Genomic DNA, 22116 nt, shown 5'->3' on the forward strand with positions numbered 1-22116 from the left:
GATCATGGTGGATAATTCTTTTTATATGCTGTTGAATTCGATATGCTAGTATCTTTTTGAAGATTTTTGCATCCATATTCATCAGGGATATTGGCCTACAGTTCTCTTTTTTTGCTGGGTCTCTGTCTGGTTTGGGAATCAAAGTGATGCTAGCTTTGTAGAATGATCTGGAAGTTTTCCTTCTATTTCTATTTTTTGGAATAGCTTGAGAAGAATGGGTATTAAATCTGATTTAAATGTCTAGTAGAATTCCCCAGGGAAGCCATCTGGCCCAGGGCTCTTATTTGTTGGGAAATTTTTGATAGCTGATTCAATTTCTTCACTAGTTATGGGTCTGTTCAGATTTTCTATATCTTCCCATTTGAATTTTGGAAGTGTGTGTGCGTTTAGGAATTTGTCCATTTCTTCTAGGTTGTCCAGTTTGTTGGCATAGATTTTGCATAGTATTCCCTGATAATTCCTTGTATTTCTGAGGGGTTGGTTGTAATAAGTCCATTTTCCTTCATGATTTTGTCTATTTGGGTGCTCTCTCTTTCTTTTTGGGAAGGCTGGCTAGAGGTTTATCAATTTTGTTTATTTTTTCAAAAAACCAACTCTTGGCTTTATTGATCTGTTCAACTGGGTTGTTGTTGGTTTTTTTTTGTTTTGTTTTTTGTTTTTTTGTTTTTTTGGATTCTATATTGATTATTTCTGCCCTGATCTTTATTATTTCTCTTTGTCCGATGGGTTTGGGGTGTTCTTGCTGCTATGCTTCTAGCTCCTTTAGGTGCACTGTTAGATTTTGTATTTGCGCTTTTTCTAGTTTCTTGAAATAGGCCTGGATTGCAATGTATTTTCCTCTTAGGACTGCCTTTGCTGTCCCAAGACATTCTTGAGCTCACAGGCTTGTATAGTCACTGTTACTTGGAATCCAATACCATGCCCTCAAAATCACTTCCTTGGTCTAATGCAGAAGTCCCTCCCAAACTTCTTCCAGACCTTACCCCAAGGTGGAGGTTGTGGATTTTCTCATTATAATATCATTAACTTACAGAGTAGGCCTCATAGTCAGGGCACCCAACAGTAGAGATTTCACATTTAAACTGAAGCCTCTGATATACCTGATTCAATTCTATATATTTTCTGGGCTCAACAAACTGTTGTATGCCCAAGATTCTTTAGTTTCTTCCTTCTTATTTTGTCAAAACCACCTAAATTCACTAACTTAAAACATTTCACTCTACTAACTAAAACTTCATTTTCCCTTCCCTAGATTTCCCTACCTGATCAATAAAACCCAACAATTTTCATTTGCTATTTCAGAAAAACCCCACCAACATTAGTAAGACAGATTTCATTGTATTTAATGAGGCATCAATGAGTCTGATTTTTCTTAATTTTGATAAAAATATTTGACCCAGAAACAAAATTTCTATTGCATTAGAGCTTATAAAAATTATCATAATAGGGGTGCCTGGGTGGTTCAGTTTGTTGAGCATCCAACTTAGGTTTGGGTCGTGATCACACAGCTCATGAGTTCGAGTCCCACATCGGACTCTCTATTGTCAGCGGAGACCCCACTTCAGATCCTGTGTTCCCCTCTCTCTGCCCCTCCCCCATTTGCATCCATGCTCTCTCTCAAAAATAAATAAAACATTTTAAAAAATATCATAATAAGAGGTCAGCACTCAAAGGGCCCTGTGGATGCTGAGTTGCCCTACACTACTCCAGAATCTCACCTTTTGGTAAAGGGTTAAGTCTTAACACTACATGAGTCTGCATGTTGACAGTATGATCCACTTCAGTTTTGTTTTGAACAGATAACCCAGAAGGAGGTATGTGTGAACCACCAATGTTGTTGGATTCTTTCGCTCTAACTTGAAGTGACAGAAGAAGAAAACTAGAATTTAAGAGGTTGAGTTGAAGTGAATTATAAGATTTAAGCTCTGTAGATTCTCAAATCAGAGGCAAAGGAAACACTTACCTTCCTTATCAAAATAAAACTAGCAAATGAAACCATTTGACTTTAGATATATGAGATACACAAACACTATGTAGTTGGGGGGATAAGCTAACTGCGTGATGGGCATTAAGAAGGTCACTTTTTGAGATGAGCACGGGGTGCTATTATGTAAGTGATGAATCACTGAATTCTACTCCTGAAACCAATACTACACTATATGTTAACTAACTTGAATTTAAATAAAATTTTTAAAATATAGAAACTAGAAAAAAAAGCCAATTGTGTATCTACATGGTTATAAGAATGTAATTTTGTCATAAAATCCTTCTAATTCCTCTTTTATTAAACTCTCTTAAATAGGATTCAACATAGGATGATCTTTGACTGAATTCCAATGCAAAACAAACATATAAGGTTGCAGTGTATGGAAAAGACTTCTGAGGAGCGCCTGGGTGACTCAGTCAGTTTAGCATCCAACTTTGGCTCAAGTCATGATCTTGCAGTTCATGAGTTCAAGCCCTGCATCAAATTTTGTGCTGACAGCTCAGAGCCTGGAGCCTGCTTCAGATTCTGTGTCTCCCTCTCTCTCTGCCTCTCCCCCGCTCATGCTCTATCTCTCTCTCTCTCAAAAAATTAAACAAACATTACATTTTTTTTTTAAATGGGCATTGAGGAGAGCACTTGTTGGGATGAGCACTGGGTGTTGTATGGAAACCAATTTGACAATAAATTATATTAAAAAGTTTTTTAAGAAGACTCTTGAGAGTAACTTGTCAGGTCACCTCCTGACATAGGCAGAATAATGGGGTCGTCGTCCTAATCCCTGGAACCTCTGAATATTGTTATGTTACATGGCAAGAAAGAATTCGGTTGCATATGCAATTAAGATTCTAATCAGCTGACCTTGAAACAGGAACAATATCCTGGATTATACTCAGATGGGCCCAGTGTAACCACAGTAGTCTTTATAAGCAGAAGAGGGAAGCAGGAACGTAAGGATCAGGGTCAGAGAGAGATCTAAAGATTTTACACTGCTGGCTTTGAAGATGAAGGAAGAGATCATAAGCCAAGGCATGCAGATGGCCTGCAAAAGCTGAAAACAATGAGGAACAAAGTTTCCCTTAGTCTTCAGAAAGGAATGCAGTCTTGCCAACAACTTGATTTTAGCCCTCTGAGACCTATTTTGGACTTCTGGCCTCCAGAGCTATAGGATAACAAATCTGTGCTGTTTTAAGCCATGGTATTTGTGGTAACTTGTTATAGTAGCAATAGAAATCTATAGTCCCCTTTTCTAATGTGTCAGTGGGAGTGGACTTTCCTGCTGTGAAATTCTCTTGCTGCAAGTCTTCCAGAACTATAAAAGACTCAATACATTTTGTAGCCTTAAAGCACTGCAACTAATGAAAACTTTCACATGGCAGTAGGAATTGGTTGCCGTAAAATTAATTTGACAATATACTCTTAGAATCAAATGACACTATAAGGAAAAGTCAGGCAAATGCAAAAATATTGAACATTCTGTAAGACAACTGGTCTGGTCTCTTCAAAAAGTCAGTATCATTAGGGGCACCTGGGTGGTTCAGTTGGTTAGGCATTCGATTCTTGATTTCAGCTCAGGTCGTGATCTCACAGTTCATTAGTTCAAGCCCCGCATTGACTCCACACTGACAATGCGGAGCCTGCTTGGGATTCTCTCTCTCCCCAGCTCTCTCTGCCTCCACCCCCTGGCCCCCACCACTGGTGCACTCATGCTCTCTCTCTCAAAATAAACTTTAAAAAAGTTATCATTTTAAAAATATTTAAAGGTTTTTCTAGATTATAATATTCTAAATAGCAATGAAAAATAACGTGTTAAATGTGGGAAATGTGACTATGGGCCAGTTATTAGATAAAAATAAGGAAGTATGGTTAATTTTTCTTAGGGGTGATAATATAGTTATGTAGGAGAAATGTCCTCATTCTAGGGAATGTGACTCTACTGTTTAGGGGTAAAGGGTCACAATATCTGCAATTTTAAAATGTATCACACACACAAAAAAAGACACGTATTTAAATACTTGGCAAATATTAATTATTTAATCTGAGTGGTTGGGATAGGCATATTTATTGGAATATTTTGCTGAATGTTAAGAAATTTTGTAACAAAAAGCTGGGAATTTATTTTTAAAAACTGTTTATAAATATTTGTTGAACTATTGCTCAGAAAGTTTATATTTTGGCTTAAAATGCTGTTTGTATATAGAACTTCCTAAAATTATTTGTAGGAACTCAGAGTTGTGGCTAGGATGTAGTAAAATGAGCACTCTCATATGTAAAGTAGTTTAAATGAGTTTTCCAGTTATAAAGCTGATGGGAAAAAGTGATGTCATTCTATGAATCAGTGGAAAATTACTGTCCTCTAATTGAAGAAAGTAACCTGGTGGAATGGGGATTTTTGGTGTCAAGAATCAGATATTTTCATTTCTTGATTTGGCCAATAGAAGGGATAAAAGTGAAACTCTGAAAATAAGAAATGGAAACTTATGGACAAGTAAAAACAGACAGACACAAAAATTATTCCTAAACCCTAATATCCTAGAACCAGTACCAGAAGGAAACTGCAACAAATTTGTATTATACAGTTTAACTGAAGTCTCAGAACTGTACCAGCCATTTCCTATTGACACATTATTAAAAATTTACACCGAATGGAATTAAGAAATAACATTCTAGTCAGTCTAGAGATAAGAACAAGATTAGCTAGCAATATAGTGAAAAAACTTCTATGTAGTTTGCCTTTTAGACTTTAAAAAATATATATATGATTGATCAACATTTCCTGTTTGTATTAAAGCAATACCTAAAGTCTTTATTAAAATACTCAATTATGCTATTTTTTACATGAAAAATATACAGCTAAAATATATAATGAAATCTGAGCAGAAAATTAGAATTGGAGCTTCTGGATGGCATAACTAAGATATCTTCTGCCACCTTGTGGAGAATAACTGAATTACAGGAAAAGCCTGTAATGAGTAGATGAGGGGTATTATCAATCTCTAAGCTTAAAGTACAGAAAATCCTTCTAAATTTTCTATTCTAGAATTTATGTTTCTCATATTGATCCATAAAAAATTTAACTTCTCCCATTATGTTTGACAAATATACCCAGTTTATTGCACATTCCATACACAGTGAGTTTTGCTTTTCTCTCATCCCTCACTGCTGAATCTTTTTTTTTCTCCCATCCTTTAACAACATTTTGGGCAGAATTCGTCTTTCCAGTCACTTTTATTTATTAAAAATAATAGTATTAGTAGAATTTGATTTTCAAATCCAATTTAATGATCACATCTTTTCCACCAGAACAACTTTGGCTTGAGAGACTCAGACTAAGAAATGGCTATGGTCTGTTCTTTCACTCCTACCCTTTTCCCTCTCCCTGGTCTAAAAGGTGAAAAGGGACAAATGTCTCTAATTTATCTGACTACTCTTATCATTCTCTCTTGGCTGCCTTTACTTATCTGGCTAGACTGATTGTTGATGCCCAATAAGTGGATGATATATACTAATAGCATATGCAGCCATCAGATGTTCACAAAGAGGCCAATGCCTTTATCCCTGCCTAGGTAATGAGGACCCAAAACCTTAAAAGAGAGGGGGCACCTGGGTGGCTCAGTCTGTTAAGCAGCCAACTTCTGCTCAGATTACAATCTCACAGTTCATGAGTTTGAACTCCACATGGGGATCTGTGCTGACAGCTCAAAGCCTGGAGCCTGTTTCAGATTCTGTGTTTCTGTCTCTCTCTGCCCCTCTCCTGCTCACATTCTGTCTCTCTCTCAAAAATAAATTTAAAAACATTGAAAAAAACGTTTTTAAACTTAAAAGAGAGAGGTGGTGGTTCACTCAAGTTCATACCACCTATAAAGTGAGCTTGAGCCTCCAGGTCTCCCAACTTGTTGTTCCAGTGCCAGCCCATCCGCCCTCCCTCCCCCCTCCCCTCCTACCTCCCTTCCTTATTTTTTTTAAAGTTTATTTATTTATTTTGAGAGAGAGAGAGCGCACACACACACAAACACACAAACACACGCGCGCGCGCGCACACACACACAAGTGGGGAGGGGCTGAAAGAGAGAAAGAATCCCAAGCAGGCTCCATGCTGTCAGCCCAGAGCCTGACGCAGGGCTCAATCTCATGAACTGAGATCATGACATGAGCCAAGATCAAGAGTTGGATGCTTAACTAACTGAGCCAATCAGGCGCCCCTCCAGTGCCCTTTTTTAATCGTTTTTGTGGTAAGTAAATTCTGACTACATAAGTAAACAGGCAAGATATAGTAGAGTTACTTTATTTTTTTTATGTCTTTATTTTATTTTGAGGGACAGAGACAGAGACTGAGCGGAGGAAGGGCAGAGAGAGAGGGAGATACAGAATCTGAAGCCGGCTCCAGGCTCTGAGTGGTTAGCACAGAGCCCGACATGGGGCTTGAAACCACGGACTGTGAAATCATGACCTGAGCCAAAGTCAGACGCTTAACTGACTGAGCCACCCAGGCACCCCAGTAAAGTTACTTGAAATAGCCATAGGTTATTACTTAGCTCTGATATTTAGAAAACAAACCTAAACACTATTAACTTGAACAATTAATATAAAAATATATCATTAATGTATACCATTATAGTATAGTATACATATGGTATACATACACATATGGCATACTATACCATGTATATTAATATACACTATTAGTAATGAACCAGTGTATCATTTTAGGAAGATTAAAAATGAAAACATAAAGAAAAGCTCATAGCTCTAAATACCATTCCCCACTAAAAGGAACCAGGACTCTTTAGAACAATGGCTGATTTCAAGTTTATGGTGGAAAATATATAAGATGAATCTATGACATCCTTTTGTGCCAAAAAGCAAAGAATCTATCGAAGACTACCAAAATTGTATCAAAAAGACATAAGAGCCAACTCAAAGAGGCTCCCAATAGCCTAAGACGGGACAACATGAGCAATAATAAAAAGACAGTGACTGTAATTGATTGAAACATTTCAAATGTATAAAAAAGCATGCTTCATGATATTACCCTTACAACACCCCCAAAAAATGCTGGGAAAAAAAAACAAACTATATATTCCATTGTTACCAATGGAAGCTTCCAGGGCATCAACTCATTACCTATTCCCCGATAAATTAAAGGAAAGAATCAAGAATTTAGCATGACTTTCCCTATATGAACTAACTGTATTTTAGGATAATCAAATAGTTGATGATGAAAAAGTCTTTATAGAAAAATGTAGTTATTTATGTATAATATTTAATATTGTATTGTATAGTCATTAGTGGCATATAAATGTGTCAATACTAAATTGTATCCTTCAAATATGTACATTATACATCAACTATACCTCAATAAAGCTATTAAAAATAAACAGAACCAGGGGCGCCTGGGTGGCTTAGTCGGTTGAGCGTCCGACTTTCGCTTGGGTCATGATCTCGCGGTTCGTGGGTTCGAGCCCCGCGTCGGGCTCTGTGCTGACTGCCAGCTCAGAGCCTGGAGACTGTTTCAGAGTCTGTCACTCCCTCTCTCTCTGACCCTCCCCCTGCTCATGCTGTCTCTCTCTCCTAGAAATAAATAAAAAACATTAAAAAAATAAATAAATAAACAGAACCATAACAACCAAAAATAGCAAAAAGAATCACAGGAAAATCATCATTTTGCTATACCTAATGAAATACAGGTCAAGGGTACAATATTAGTGGATGCTAAAACTATTACACAAAAGGTTGATAGTGAAGTTTATAGTGGAAGCTCAGGCTTACTCACCTAAACCCAATGAATAATATCTATCTCACTGAAGTGGAACAAGACATTACATGCTTCATGATCTCTTGCAATGGGAAGTATACGGCATCCCCGTGAAGTATTACTGCATAAAACACTAAACTTGAATCTAATCAAGCCTGAGGTGTAACCAGCAATTTACAGAAACATGGAATATAAAAAATAAATGACAATATGAGGAAGCAAGCAGCTAAATCCAAGATATGGAACATCATATGATATAAATAACCTAGTTTCTCCAATACATCAATGGAGGAAGAGAAGGGTACTATTTAAAAAGAGATTTAAGATAATCATGATGTAATAAAACTAGACAGTAATGGCAAAATCAAAAATAAAAAGACCATTCCACCTTGAAATTAAGCTTTCTATTAAACATAGCAGAAAAAGAAATTAAGAAAATAAACCCATTTAAAATTGCACCAAAAATAATACAATACCTTAGCAATAAATTTAACCAAGGAAGTAAAAGACCTGTACTCTGAAAAGTATAAAACACTGATGAAAGAAATTGAAGATGACACAAACAAATGGAAAGATATACCATGTTCACAGAGTAGAAGAAGCAATATTGTTAAAATGTCGATACTAACCAAAGCAATCGACATATTTAATGCAACAATATTTTTCACAGAACTAGAACAAATAATACTAAAATTTGTACGTAAACACAAAAGACCCCAAACAGCCAAAGCAATCTTGAGAAAGAAGAACAAAGCTGGATGTATCACAACCCCAGATTTCAAGATATATACATTTCAAGATGTAATAACCAAAACATCATGGTACTGGCAGGACAACAGGCACATAAATCAACACAAGAGAACAGAGAGCCCAGAAAGTAAACCGCACTTATGGCCAATTAGTCTATGACAAAGGAGGCAAGAATATACAATAGGGAAACAGTCTCTTCAACAAATGATGCTGGGAAAACGGGATAGCTACATGCAAAAGAATGAAACTGGACTACTTTCTTATACAAAAGTAGACTCAAAATGAATTAAAGACCTAAATGCAAGACATTAAGCCATAAAACTTTTAGAAGGAAACATAGACAGTAATTTCTTTGATATTGGCAATAGAAACATTTTTCTAGAGATGTCCCCGCAGGCAAGGGAAACAAAAGCAAAATTAAACTATTAGAACTAGACCAAAATAAAAGGCTTTTGCACAGCAAAGGAAACCATTAAGAAAACAAAAAATCAAACTACTGAATGAGAGAAGATGTTTGAAAATGAGAAACCTGATAAGAGATTAATATCCAAAATATATAAAAGAACTTATACAACTAAATACCTCAAAAACCAAATAGTCCGATCAAAATGAGCAGAGGACATGAACAAACATTTCTCCAAGGAAGACATACAGATGGCCAACAGACATATGAAAAGATGTCCGACATCACTAATCATCAGGGAAATGCAAATCAAAATCATAATAAGATACCACCTTACATCTGTCAGAGTGGGTAAAATCAGAAACACAAGAAATAACAAGCATTGGTGAGGATGCATGGAGAAAAAGAAACCTTTGGGCACTGATGGTGGGAATACAAACTGGTGTGGCCACTGTGGAAAACCATATGGAGGTTCCTTAAAAAATTAAAAATAAAATTACCATATGATCCAGTAAGTCCACAGCTCCACTACCAGGTATTTACCCAAAGAAAATGAAAACACTAAATTCAAAAAAAATATGCACCCCTATGTTTACTGTAGCATTGTTTACAATAGCCGAGATATATGGGAGCAACCCACATGTCCGTCCATCCATGAATGGATGAAAATGAGGTGATACACACACACACACACACACACACACACACAATGGAGTATAACTCAGCCATAAGAAAAGAATGAGGTCTTACTATTTGCAACAACATGGATGGACCTAGAGGGCATAAAGCTAAGGGAAATAGTTCATTCAAAGAAAGACAAATATGTGATTTCTAGACAAATGTCTAGAATTTAAGAAACAAATGAACAAAGAAAAAAGGCGACAAACAAAACCCTTTAAATACAGAAAACAAACTGATGGTTTCCAGAGGGAAAGTGGTTGGGGAGAGGAGTGAAATAGATAAAAGACATCAAGAGCACACTTAATCTTAATGAGCACTGAGTAATGTATAGAATTGTTGAATCATTATCCTGTACACTTGAAACTGTAAAGTGTCAGATAACAAATGCTTTAAGCTTCATGGGCCATACATTGTCATAACTACTCAACTCTGTCCCTGCAGCATGAAAGCAGCAAATGAGAATACATAAATGAGCATTGCTGTGTTCCAATAAAACTTTAGGGACACTGAAACTTTAATTTCACACACTTTCCACATGTCATTAAATATTCTTCTTTTGATTTTTTCCAACCATTTAAGAACATAAAAACCATTATTTATTAGCTAGCAGATAATTCAAAAATTAGCAGCCTTTGAGGGGATGAGCACTGGGTGTTATATGGAAACCAATGTGACAATAAACTATTTGTTAAAAAGAAATTAGCAGCCTGCCTGGGGTACCTGGGTGGCTCAGGTGATCAAGGTGATCAAGGTGAACCTTGATCTTATCTCAGGTCATGATCTCACATTCGCCAAATCAGGCCCTGCACAGTCTCCATGCTGGGTGTGGAGGCTGATGGAGATTCTGTTTCTGCACCTTTCCCCAACTCACGCTCTTTCTCTAAAATTGAAAAAAAAAAATTGAAATGCAGCAGCCAGCCTGGATTTGGCTCCTCGGGCTATAATTTGGCGACCCCTGGGCTGGATGGTCTGTCTCTCAGGTCTGGCTGTCTATGTCTCTGCTAATTAAACTGCTATTGATTCCCTATTTCGCTAACTCTGGGGTTAAACTTGGTTTACATCTTCTAGCACCTTCTTTTACAGCCTAAAACAGTTTCTCACACTTTATTTACTGAGTATATAGTCATTATTTAAAGTAGTTATGTTTAGTCTTCCAAACACATATACAAATATGGGTTTTCAAACTTTATATGTCCTTCTCCTCCTAAAACAAATAGATTCCCGGACTTGTCTTCTTACACCTGAAGATCACTACCTTACAGCTACTTAGACTTGAAAATTCCAAATCAGAAAGCACCCCCTAAAACCTCACTTCCACTTTCTTCTGGTAAAGAACATCAACTTTCCACAAACTCTACTGTAAATAATGGTGGCTAATTTAAGCACACTTCTTTCTTCATGCAACAGGCAGTTCCAGGTAAGACCTCCACTTGACTTCCTCAGTCCATTCTTCACATGGTCAGAATCCAAAGTATGAGAGGGAATAAGAATCCCTGTATTTGTCCTTCTTCCCTGTCCACCTAAGACCATGAGCCTAGATATGATCAACTCGATAACCATGTAACTGGTTACACTAGCTCTAATAATAAAACGTAGGGAGTCCTAAATTATGGTCAGTCTGAGCAAAGTATCTTCAACCTGTACAGAAGGAGAGAAGGAAGTTACCTACTTTTAAATCCATACATGACGAGGAGCAGTGTTGAAACTTCCCCTGGAGGATAGCAGTGGTCCCTGGGCCCTAGCAGGGTGCCTGGGCCTCCTGTCGATTCCCTGAGACGCCACCAGAGTACTGCCATGTGCCACATGACACACAGGAACCAGAAGGGCACTGGCCCACTAGGCAAGCCCGTGAAGCACCAAAGGGTGCTGTGCGCCTGTGCACCTGCTTTGCTGAGCTGCACAGTTACATCAAGGGCATCAGGAAGGATGTCATCCATGCTCCGGGTTGTGACACACTCCTTGCCAAGGGGGTCCTCAGGGATCCCTACCAGTGTAAGAAACAGAGCTGTTCTTCACAGCTTAGGGCATCCATGTTGGTTAGTTCACATACTGTGGCAAGAAGGCCCAGCTCAGCATCGGCCATGTACTTGCAATGGGCACCATTCCTGAGAGCATCCTCGTATGTTGCCTGGAGGAGAAGCCTGGCGACAGAGGCAAGCTGTCCAGAGCCTCCAAGAACGATGTGATCATCACCTACCCCAAACCTGAGACCAATGAGACGCAAATGAAGCTGAGCTTAGGCTCCAAGAAGGTCACCTCTTCAGCCAAAAGAGCTGTGGTTGGTGTGGTGGGGGGAGGGGGCTGCACTGACAAGCCTGGTTGCTGCTCTTACCACAAGTATAAGGCAAAGAGGAATTTCTGAGCACGCATGTGGGGTGAGGCCACGAATTCTGTGGAGCGTCCCTTTGGAGGTGGCACCCACCAGTACATTGGCAAAACTGATACCATCTTCAAGAATCCCCCTGCTGGCTGCAAAGTCGGTCTCATCACTAAACAGGGAATTAGACATCTCAGGAGAACTAAGACTGTGCAGGAGAAAGAGAACTAGGACTGGGGAGGCTTAATAAAGGACATCTTTCTGCAACTTAAAAAAATTTTAAATGAAAATAACAAAAGACAGCCCACTTCTTCTGGAAAGAGACAGGGATTATAAAATGGCCTTTCTCCATGTAGAAGTATTTCTCTGTTGAGGAGCCTCAGCAGGAAAAGAGGAGGTGGGGTGGGGGTTGGGGGAGTTGCTGGGAGCACTGAGTGACCACTGTGAGGCAGGGCCCTAGCAGCATTCAGTCACATCATCTCTCATGTGAGCCTGTCCACCCTGTGAAGTCGCTAGAGACTATTAGCACCCTTGGGTCACAAAAGGAATCAGGGGCCTAGAAGTTTAACCCCCTTACTGCAGGCAAGGAAGAGTTAGGACTCTAATTCAGAGCTCCCTAGAAAAGCTATCCATTCATCTATTTGTCTCTCGGACTCTCATATTTATCCATGGTTATTTCTGTCTCACTTCCAGATCTCCTCCTTATAAAGCATTAGGCAACTTATGTTTAAATAATTAAAGTCCCTGGGGCGCCTGGGTGGCTCAGTTGGTTAAGAGTATGACTTCGGCTCAGGTCATGATCTCACAGTTCGTGGATTTGAGCCCTTCATTGGACTCTGTGCTGACAGCCAGCTCAGAGCCTGGAGCCTGTTTCAGATTCTGTGTCTCCCTCTCTCTCTCTGACCCTCCCCTGCTCACGCTGTCTCTCCCTCTCTCTCTCTCAGAAATAAATAAAACATTAAAAAAAGATAAAGTCCCTGACAGTTAGTTGGCCAATCAAATCAGGTGAAAAAGCTTGAAAGTGAAGTTGCCCACTGAGAACTTACCAGATAATATAACCTGCAATGTTCTCTGTCCAATCCTTATCACAAATCCAGTAATGAGAAAAGTTATTTTTGCAGAAAATATCTCTTGCTCTAAATACTACAAAGTTAACTCTTAGATTAAGCCAGAACATTAGAGACTCTGATAAGCCTCTATTTGACTTTAGTGAATTGTAAAACATGTGACATCATTAGCCTGCACTGAAAATTAATATTTAAAAAATGTATACTTTTAAAGTTCAAAAGCAAATTTTAAAGTTTCTAAATATTATAAACTAATCCTTAAAATGCCCAAATCACTACTTTATTCCTTTGAAACAGTGTGAAGGAATGTCAGGTGTTTTTAAATAACTCCACGATCAGAATTTGCATGGATTATATCCTCCAACTCTGTCTCATAACTCTTCCCATTGGTACTCTTGTAAGATTTTTTGAAAATTTTATTAATTTCTACAGAAAACAGAGAAATTATAGTGGATATAAATCTCAATCCATAAGCACAAGTATTAAAGACCTACAATTTTCTAAATTGCTGCTTCTGTTTTGAGCTCTTATCTCATAGTGAAACAGTCTTAATTCTTTGGCTTAGTTCTTTTCCCTCACTCACTCTAGGTGCCATTGTTTCAGAAACTTACATGGTGCCAAAGATGGGGAACAGGAGTCACAATCTGGTTCTGACTCTCAAGTATACCCAGTTTATAATGTAGATGCCCACCATTTCAGTCAGCATGCCCCTCTGCCCCTATCTCCCATCTAGGCGCTGGAATCTTTGCAAGACTGCCTGCAATCCATTTGCCCGGATGCACCTTGAAACTATTTCCTTTTTAAGGTTTTTCCACCATCCTTCTTTGTTCCAAGCCCCCAGAAATCTCTGTTCATTCATCGTTTCCCTTCCCCTTAGCCAGGACAGCATTTTTTAAGTCTCATTACAATTTCAGACAGACACCTTGTCTACCGGCTCTCTATTTTAGAATTTAACTCTTAGAAACAGAAGCCAGAAAGTCTTTCACACTACTTCTGCTTTCTAACATGCAACATCCCTCCTTTGAGAAATGGATGAACACAGGGTGACCACTAGCTTGAATGGGCAAGGGAAACACAAGAGTAAGAATATAGGTAAATACCTGAAATATTATCTGGCCACACTTTTATTTGCCAGTATTTACCCAGGTTCCCAGATATTTCATAAACAATTCTGTGTCTATTATTATCATCCCTATTGAAATAAGTTGGTAAATTCACTTTTACTTCTATCACACTTTCCTCAATTGAGTATTTCCCTCTACTGTGGCCCTATGTTTCAACAATACCAAGGATCCTGGGACCTGAAAATATAAACTAAACTTGACGAACAAAATCAGGATATCTGATCATCTTCACCAAGGAAATTGGGAATAGCAACATCCTCTAATCACTTATTGATTTATCATATATGTGGGCAGGAGTTTATACAGAACGATGCTCATGCAGCATTATTTATATTAGAAAAAAATTGGAAACAACCTAAATGTTCGGTAATAGTGAATTATTCAAATAGAGTTAAGATCACAGGATAAAATTCTAGGCAGCTGTTAAATGTCAAATTATAGAATAACATGTGATGATATTGGAAAATATTCACAGTAAAAATAATAAACCCAGATAAACTGTGCAATTACAACTTTAAAAAGTACATATTTGAATAGAGCCTATAGAAAAAGGCTGGAAAGTTCCTCACCTGGATGTTAAAAAGGTCTCTGTGTGATGGGATGGTATTATGAGTAGAACTGTTAATGATAATTATTTTCTTTCCATATTTTAAAATGCCTCTACAATGTGCAAATATTGTTTTAATAATCAGAGAATATGAAAAACAAAAAGCATTTACTGAGCTTATGACTTGTGCCCAATCTATATACTATACCTCAACAAAAAGATTTTTAAAAGTAAATTAGAGCAGAGACCTTCAACAACAAGAATAAGAAAGAAAAGAAACATCTGCAGAAATCATCTCAGCCCTAGTTAGGTTTCCTTGCTCACCAAAGAAATGTTTTACAATAATTAAATTTATTGGCTATCCATAGAAAATATATTATCTTGTTTTTTTTTAATTCTCAGATATTAAAATGCTTAGTAAAAGCATTTTGCAAATCCTGTGAACACTAATTGCTGATCCAAAGAGGAGATTGTACTGTAAGTGTTCTGTCTCGCCAAAGTTGACTGTAGAACCAGGAAGTAACTTGAATGTGTCATACAGGTTTCCAATGTCCTGGTTCGCAGGTTAAGTGAGTCATCAAGAACTGGTTGGGTAAAATTCTGGTCTGACTACTTGTCCTGGACTTCATAACTCTTGACTCCACCCTTTGCCTCCAGGCTCTGCCCTGGCTGTCTGAGAGCCCCACCTACTCACATAGATGAGGCACAGCAGTGGTAGTTAGAAGGAGGAATGGAACTTGACCCAGACATGCCTGGGGAGGAATAATGAATGTGAAGGATAAGAACCCACCCGTCATTACTGAATCTGGTCCTGATTTCAACCTACAGCCACTCTGTTTTTATTCAGATATCTGAATCAGTTATCTTTAGCTCCATTTTGAGTTCTAAAGTGGTTTCCCTCATTCAAAGATGCCATTTTCTGCTATCTTCTTGGTTTGGTTTTAGTATTGCTTTGTAACTAGAGTGGTAGAAGGAGGATGGTTTCTATCTCTGCGCTGAGAACTGTAACCTGGTTAACGTCCTTTTAAGCAACTCTGACACTCAAAATTCCATCTAGCTCTAGGTGGCCTTGGATTAACATTAGTTTAGACTCCAGGATTTTAATCATCCTCAATTTATTCATCCCTTCATTCAACTATTTACTGAATGCCTGGAATGTGTAAAACACTGTGCAAGGCACTGAGGATAAAATCATGAACAAAACCGATACAGTCCCTGCCTAAGAAGCTTATGGCTTAGACAGTATAGACCAAAAACCCAAAAGCAAATTAAACAATCAAAACCAACAACAACCAAAAAAGCAAAACAGGCAATTCTAAACCACTGTGGTAAAAGAGCTCTGACAGAGAAATTACAAAGTGCTACAGGAGTATGCAGCAGAGACACACAGATATCAGAGGTGGGTTAGAGGGATGGGATGGGAAATAACATTTCAGCTGAGGCATTGTATTAGTTCTCTAGGGCTGCCAGAACAAAGTACCACAGCCTGAGTGCCTTAACCAACAGACATTTGTTTTCTCACAATTTTGGAGGCTAGAAATCTGAGATCAAGATGTCAGGAGGGTTGATTTCTACTGAGGCCTCCCTTCTTGCCTTTTCTATGGTTATCTTCTTCCTTTGTCTTTCCATGGTCTGTATGTTTGTGTCCTGATTTCCTTTTCTTGTAAGGACATCAGACTTATTGGATTAGGGCCTGCCCTAGTGACCTCATTTTAACTTAATTACATCTTTAAAGGCCCTATCTTCAAATCCGTCATATTCTGATGCACTAGAAATTAGAGCTTCAACATATGAATGGGGGGTATATAATTTAGCCCATCACAGGCCTGATGGAGAAAGAGGAATCAGGCAAATGGAAGCACAGAGAAGGGTTTCCAGCATGAGCAAAGAGGCAAAGAGAAAGGCACTCTAGGAGAATTTAGCAAGAACCAAATCAGAAAGGTCTTATAAGGGGCACCTGGATGTCTCAGTCGGTTAAGCATCTAACTCTTGATTTCAGCTCAGGTCATGATCCCAGGGTATGAGATCGAGCCCTGAGCCCCATGTTGCTCAGCATGGAACCTGCTTGGGATGCTCTTTCTCTCTTCCTCTGCCCGTCTCCCTCATTCGTGCTCTCTCTCTAAAATAAATAAATTTAAAAATTTTTTTAGAAGTTCTTATAAGCCATGTTAAAGAGTGAGAACTGTATCCTGAGAACACTAAAATACTATCAAAGGGTTTTAACTAAGGAAACAACACAATTAGATTTGCTTTTTGGGGTTTTTTAAAATGTTTATTTGAGACAGAGAGAGAGAGAGAGAGAACAAGTGTGCATGCAGGGCAGAGGCAGAGAAAGAGGAGGACAGTCCTCTGTCCAAAGCAGGCTCTGCACTGACAGCAGAGACCCAAACGCGGGGCTCAAGCTTACAAACCTTGAGATTATGACCTGAGCCAAAGTCAGATGCTTAATGTACTATGTCACCTAGGCGCCCCAGATTTGCTTTTTGGAAGAAATACTTGGCTGTTGTGTAAGGATGGAGCATGGGCAAAGAGGGGAGACCATTTGTGAAGAGAAGCACAGTCAAAGAAGGAGACACGGGAAGCTAGTTCAGTTATTCAGCAGAGACATGATCAAGGCCCAAAAAGGGTGGTACAATCCAGATGGAAAGAAGTAGATGGAGTCTATTGTAACTGACAAGAGACAGTGAGTACTTGATAAAGGAGCTGAGAGTGAGCAAAGAGAATGGAGGGTGACACCCATCTTTCTGCCTTGGGAAATGGACCAAGTCATGGGACACAGAAAGAGAAATATCAGATGAAAAGGAGTCATCAGAAGTAGACTCTGCAATCAAGAGACCATCCAGTATTGCCCACCCAATATCTCCACTAAGGACCACACTTTATATAAGGAAAAGAAAGAAGAAAAAAATAATTAGGTACCCAGCCTAGTTTGGTTATAATGATGAGACTTTTTATTCTCATCAACCTCAAATATTAAAAATCAAAAATGTAAATGCATTCTTCTAATCCATTTTATTTTCTTCATCTCTCTTTATATTTCTAGATCCTTCAAGATGCAGCTGAGGATGCAAAATGTAAGGATGGTTGCTAGGATATCTGGAAATGAAAATACAACCAGCTTCCAATTATGGAACACTTTACATATGCCAGACCTTGAGTGAAATACTCTACATACATTTTCTATGTAATCTTCACAGCCCTGTGAAGTGGTTGTTGTTAGTTACATTTCACAGACAATGAAACTGGTGCTCAAAAAGGTGAAGTCACATGCCCAGATTCTTGAACCCAGCCATCTCTAACTTCCAAACCCATTGTATTAACTGCTATGCTTTCTACCTCCAATGAGCCCTCCTTTGAAAACTTGGATGAATTTTAAAAAGCCTTCTCCTCCTTTATGCACATTTTTACTGAAAATAAGAAAATATCCTTAGTAAAAATATCCCGCAAACATGGGCTCCATTTTAGAAGATAGTGTGAATGGGAGCACCTGGGTGACTCAGTGGGTTAAGCAGCCGACTTCAGCTCCGGTCATGATCTTGCTGTCTGTGAGTTCAAGCTCTGCATCATGCTCTGTGCTGACAGGTCAGAGCCTGGAGCCTGCTTCAGATTCTGTGTCTTCTTCTCTCTGCCCCTCTCCTGCTCACACGCTGTCTCTGTCTCTCAAAAATAAATAAATGTCAAAAACATTTTTTTTGAGATAGTATGAATAACACCCCTGGAACTGTATAACCTAGAAGCCTCATAACTGTACCAGTTTAGATCAAACTACTGGGCTTTAAGCCTAAATTCAGACCAGGCATATAGACTGCCAAACAACTCGTTTATAAGAACAGATTAGATGAGTGACCTATCAAACTGTCAAAACATCTGGACCAGCCCTTTGCCAGCAGTGCAGAGAATCTGAAGCCCAGCTACTTGCCAAGGGGTATAACCTTTAACTCCTGGCTGCCCTTCTGTGAGAAATGTTTATGGAAGAATACCTACAAGAGACCCAATGAATCTAGTATTCTAGATACTTTGGATTTTATCTTTGAAGTAAGTAACTCAAGGAATTTTCATGCTGATCATTCTACTACTTGAAATTGCTTTTTCTGAACTAGCCAGTATATAGAAAGCAGGACTTCTAAGTCTTCTGGAACTTGCATTTACCATAGGATGTGTTGAAGACAGCTCTGTCACTGCTTTACATATCTCCTTTCTATCAGGCCTTGCTACCAGGGAATAGCTGTGGTTATCAAAAGAAACTAGTTTGTTTTGTTTTCTCTTCTCCATGAGTTATTGAGCTAATCTTGTTTCCCTCTTTGCTTTGGCTCCAAGGACATTAAAATCCAAATCTGTAACTTGCCTCTGACAACTAACCCTACCTTAGAAAAGCCAAAACTTAGTGTGATAACTTCACCTTGGCTTCAATTTCTTTCTTCTTACTTTTATTTTCCTTCTCTCCTCCATTCCCAATATCCTCAATTACATTTGGTATAAGTTCATATTGTTGCTGTGTTTGAAGCACCTAGGCATGCTGACTCAAATCCTTTTAAGAATATTGCAGGGTAAAAAATAGATAAGCAGTTCAAGACACAAAGTTAAAGGCTGTGATTAGGGTTGTGTGAATTATATTTAAACCTGATATGTAGTGGCTCCTGGGTGGTTCAGTCAGTTAACTGTCCGACTTTCGCTTAGATCATGATCTCAGGTTCGCTGCTGTCAGCGCAGACCCCACTTCAGATCCTCTGTCCTGCTATCCCTCTGCCCCTCCCCCACTTGTTTTCTCTCTCTCTCTCTCTCTCTCTTAAAATAAATAATAAACTTAAAAAAAAACAAGATAGGTAAAGAAATATAATGAAGGCCAAATAAGGGCTCTCTTTGTAATGTCAAACCCCACTTTAGTTGTTTCACCGGTTTCTCCATTCTGACCAGCTCCCTGGCTTGTCCTCAGTTGCTGCCCAAGACAGAGACTGCCAAGGATCTGGCTAGCCACCATTGGCAGGGATGTCCTGCTTTTCTTGCCAGTAAGCTGCTCGTCTCTCTGGAGCACAGCTATTTTGCATGAAGAAACAGAAAATATTTTTCAACGTATCTGGAAAATATAAGCTTAGGTTCTCTGTATAAAGAAAAGGAAAAACGGGAAAGAAAAGAAAAATGTTAGCCTTACCATTCTTGCATATGTGAAATTGTGTTTTATCATTAGAGAGACATGAATAGGCAGATGGACACCAGAAGGTGTTAAAACCCGCTGGCAATGCGGTTGACTGGGTTTTTCTTTATATGGGGTTCTTAAGAAAAGACCATTCAAACTGGTAGTTAAATTTAATGTCAGTCCTATGATTCACAAGCACTGTGAATCTAAAGTGATCCTCAGTTTCCTCTCCTGCAAAACAGAGAACTTGACCAAGACATGTTCAGCCAGCAACCTACAAGGACTCCAGAAGTCTACAGTGACTCGTTGCCCCCTGTTCCCAGTAAGAAAGTGGTGAGAACTGTGGATTTGCTTACACATTTGTGGGGTTGCTGCTCTGTTTGACAGTCTAGGAGATACGCTGGGTAACAGTCAAGACAGCAGTCTCTGCCATCAAAGAGATTATACTCAGATCATGGTGAAGATAAGTGGAATGTAAGCACAGTAAGTGAGGGAACAAGAATATGCAGTGCAAACTGAGAACTAGGGAGGAAGCACAGAGGCTCTGTGTGATGTGGTTTTGAAGCAGTAGTGAATGTAAGTTGATGGAGAAGAAGACCATCCCTGTCAAGGGGCATTGGATGAGCAAGAGCATAGAGGCGAAAATGAGAAGGAGGAAGAGGTGTGAGAGACATGAAGACCCAGCTGCAGGGAAGTTCTGAGAGAGAAGGCTAGCTCGGGAATAACCCTGAGTACTCGAGTGCTCTTCTTAAGAATTGAGAATTCTCTTGATAAATGATGGGAAGTTCCCAAGATATGGAGCAACAGTTTTTAAGTGTATGAGAAAGAGGTGCTAGAAGGGGAGGATCCAGCCAGGAAGTGTCAGCAATAATCTGGTAAGGGTGTGATGAAAGCTTGGCTGGAGTGGCACCTGGGAAACAGCAAGGGAGGGTGAATTTGAGACAATGTGTGAAATCATAACTGCCGGTGTATTAGAGTAGTTCCTAGCAATATCGCCCCTGGGTTTCTGAGTAATGAGCCTTGAAGTTAGTTTTCTAGCCTCTCAGAAGTATTACACCAAGGCCTCATTTACTGAGTTTAGTGTAAGGTTTGTATTGCAATATTCTATTTCAGTCTGTAGAAGGCCCCTGATAAGAATATGGATTTTTCAAATATCAATGAATGTAAAATAAGAGACTTTTTTTGTTTTTACATTTTTTTTAAATGTTTTATTTATTTCTGAGAGAGAGACAGTGTGAGCAAGGGAGGGGCAGAGAGAGAGGGAGACACACAGAATCTGAAACAGGCTCCAGGCTCTGAGCTGTCAGCACAGAGCCCAACGGGGGGCTCAAACCCACGAACCCTGAGATCATGACCTGAGCCGAAGTTGGACGCTTAACCGACTGAGCCACGCAGGCGCCCCAATAAGAGACATTTTAAAGTTTAACACTGCCTTCCCTTCTTTCCCAGGGTAGCTGGATCCATGCAAAGGAAAAGGAACACTGGAAAGGTTAAAACGGCATAGTGTAAGCCCCAACAGTAGGTTTTTCTTTTTTTTTTTAATGTAAATTATTTCTTTATTCTGATGAGAGAGAGAGACAGAGAGAGAGTGCGCACAAAAGCAGGGAAGGGGTAGAGAGAGAGGGAGACAGAATCCCAAGCAGACTGCACTATCAGTGCAGAGCCTGATGCAGAGCTCGATCTCACAAACTGTAAGATCAGGAACTGAGCCGAAATCAAGAATCAGACGCTTAACTCACTGAGCCGCCAAGGTGCCCCAGTTTTTCTTTTTGGTAATGCAAGTGCCTGGCAGAAGCTTTCATTGCCTGGGCATCCACTTCAAAGATGGCTATCTTGAATAAACTCATTGCCACCCATTGGACTAGATAAGGAGCCAGGCCACTCTCCCCCCTACCCCCACCAAGGTTCTTCTGTTTTAGAGATCTCGGTTGGTTTCAACATCTGGGCATTTGGGCCATGTATTTTTTCTCTTTTCACACTTCAAATTCCTGCTCTTCTGTTTTAAATTCACCAGTAAATAATGATCCTGCAATACCTCACGCACAGTTTTAATAAAAGCAGAACTCCAGGCCCGTGCTTGCACTCTCTCATGCCTCCTCTCTCTCTGCCTTCCTACCTGTGACCTTACTGTGTGGCCGGACCCATGTGTGCCATGTAATTTCCAGGACATGTAAATAGTATAGTTTTTTTCCCCAAAGCTTCCTAATGGTTATTACAGATGGCATCTTGCAATCATAATAAGAACCACAGAGCTGAGGGGCACCCGGGTGGCTTAGTCGGTTAAGCGTCCGACTTTCGCTCAGGTCATGATCTCGCGGTTCGTGGGTTCGAGCCCCGTGTCGGGCTCTGTGCTG

General features: G+C 39.3%; 1 pseudogene; it reads left to right on the top strand.

Moving 5' to 3' along the window:
- The first annotated feature begins 11367 nt into the window (after positions 1–11367).
- Positions 11368–12121, top strand: LOC144234386 (large ribosomal subunit protein uL2 pseudogene; annotated as a pseudogene).
- The last annotated feature ends 9995 nt before the right edge of the window (positions 12122–22116 follow it).

The sequence above is a fragment of the Crocuta crocuta genome, unplaced genomic scaffold (assembly GCF_008692635.1).
Source record: "Crocuta crocuta isolate KB4526 unplaced genomic scaffold, BGI_CrCroc_1.0 scaffold45, whole genome shotgun sequence".
NCBI lineage: Eukaryota > Metazoa > Chordata > Mammalia > Carnivora > Hyaenidae > Crocuta > Crocuta crocuta.